Source organism: Macrobrachium nipponense, chromosome 49, assembly GCF_015104395.2.
Source record: "Macrobrachium nipponense isolate FS-2020 chromosome 49, ASM1510439v2, whole genome shotgun sequence".
NCBI classification, from domain to species: Eukaryota; Metazoa; Arthropoda; class Malacostraca; order Decapoda; family Palaemonidae; genus Macrobrachium; species Macrobrachium nipponense.
This window is the reverse complement of record NC_087224.1, coordinates 3,782,026-3,784,525: the sequence shown is the minus strand read 5'-3', so window position 1 is coordinate 3,784,525 and position 2,500 is coordinate 3,782,026.

The window sequence follows — 2,500 nt, the reverse complement described above, 5'->3', positions numbered from 1 at the left end:
CTGACTTATAAACGCTTAACCCACGCTTGGACCTGGTAAAAGAAGGCATTGGCTTGTTTTTTGGCGGTCTCGTTAGCATTATATTGGCTTCTTTCTCTCAAACCAACCGTCGTAAGTGGCTTATAAACACTTACGATGGTTGGTTTGAGCACAAGCATATATACACTATATATATACCATTTTCACCCATGCTAGGACCTGATAAACCAGGCATTAAGCTTGTTTGTGGCTGTCTTGTTAGCCTTATATTGGCTAGAGAACCATTTAAGATTTATAAAGGGAAAATGTAGATTACAATGACAATGTGTGAATTAATTCCAAGGAGGAATTAATCCAAGACCCATAAAAAGGATTATATCAAACCCAAGAAATCTCAAGAAGTAGAAATTCATCTAAGATCTATAAAATAAAATATAGATCACAATGTGTGAATTAATTCCAAGAAGGATGTATTAATCTAAGACCCATAAAACAAAATATATCAAGCCCAAGAAAGAGAAATTCATCGACCAAGACCTAAAGAACAAAAATATACATCACAAGGTATAAATTAAATCCCGCAAACACAAATCTCACAAGAAATCCAAAACAAAAGAAGAAGAAGAAGAAAAGAAGAAGAAGAAGAAGAAGAAGAAAAAGAAGAAGAAGAAGAAGTATTTTATGTGAATATCCTCAACATTGCCTAACCCTCCATCTTCAAAAAATCTCCACTGCGCCAAAATATGTAGCGGCAGAGCCTTGGCCAGAATATGTTGGTGGCCGAGAACAGTCCAGAAAGAGCCAGAAAAATTGTATCTGGGAGCACATCAAGAGCGAGGATGGTGAATGGGGGGCGGGGGCAGGGGTGGGGTGGGGGTGGGGTTTGGGAGGGGGGAGTGGAAGTGGGTGCCAAAGAAGACTTATTTCCCAACGAGATGTATTTTGCGTTTTTCTTTTTGAGGAAAGATTTTTTGTCTTTTGTGTTTTAGTGTAGTTATGTTCAGAAAAGTGGGTTTTTTAAATTTCTTTTAAATTTCCATGACATTATAGTCACTGTTAATGATAATCTTTATTGAAACTAATATATATATATATATATATATATATATATATATATATATAACTATAATATATATATATATATATATATATATATATATATATATATATATATATATATATATATATATATATATATATATATATGTATACACACAGAAATTATGCATGAAAATTCGTAAAGTAACTAAGTCTACGGGCAGAACCAGTTCCGTTTCAGGGATTCCCTTCTCACTCCCAATCCCTTCGGAGGGTGGGTGTTTGAGGTACGATGAAACCTCATTATCAACCATCTTATGGGTCCCCACTATAACCCTGCCAAGTTTCATGCCCATCGGACCAGCCGTATGGCCGTCATTGAATGACAGACGGACGGACAGACATTGCGCCCGTTTTAGTAAGATATTTGCATGAAGTTTTATATTTTTTTTTTTTTTTATTGATTTGAGTTTTGTTTATAAAGTGGCGTTTTTTCTGATTTCCCTGATATTATATCATTGTTACTCGTAATTTTGTTGAGACTTTATGCCACTGACTTGAAGGGAATAGAGAAGAAGAGACCCCAGTTAAATAAAAAATAATAAAATAAATAATTAATAAATAGGTAAAAATTAGTTAAAATGTTATCTTGATTTATATAAAAGATACCAAAAAATAATTCAGGTATTCTCACATTTCTAATACTAACTAGACTTACTTTCATCTACATTTAGGGTATCAAAAACGTCACTTGTTCCAATATTTCATAAATTAATGACTGAACATTGATGCCAATAACAACTCTATAAAAATATGAATTTTGAATTCAAAATAATAATACATTAACTAATTAGTTTACCTGATAAACATTTGTCCAGTCATTGCTGACGATACTGACATCCTTGTCAATATAAGTGCGCCATCAGGAGGATTAGGAAGAGAGAGAGAGAGAGAGAGAGAGAGAGAGAGAGAGAGAGAGAGAGAGAGAGAGAGAGAGAGAGAGGCTTCGCATCGTGCAATATACAAACGCAAAACACCACCATACTACCATTAGAGATAATTCAGTTTGTTACCAACCGTCCGAAAGCTTAGGTATAACATTCCAAGTTGTCATGCCAAAACCATCGTCAATTATTTCAAATGTATTTTGGGTTTTAATTCTGGCAATACATTTTCAAGTGGAGAATTTATCGATTTGTTATGCAAGTTTATGCGTTGTTTAGATGGTGCCTTTGTCTGTGTGTGTGTGTGTATGTATATGTATGTATATATATATCTATAATTATATATAGCATTTATATATATATATATATATATATATATATATATATATATATATATATATATATATATACATAAACCTCAGTTCTAGAAGACAACCATGGGTATTTTGCATAAATAATTTAATTAAAATATTCTAATATTTTTATAATTGTAAAATATTGGTTTACAGAGGAGTGTGTCTTTTTGTGGATCTTAAATT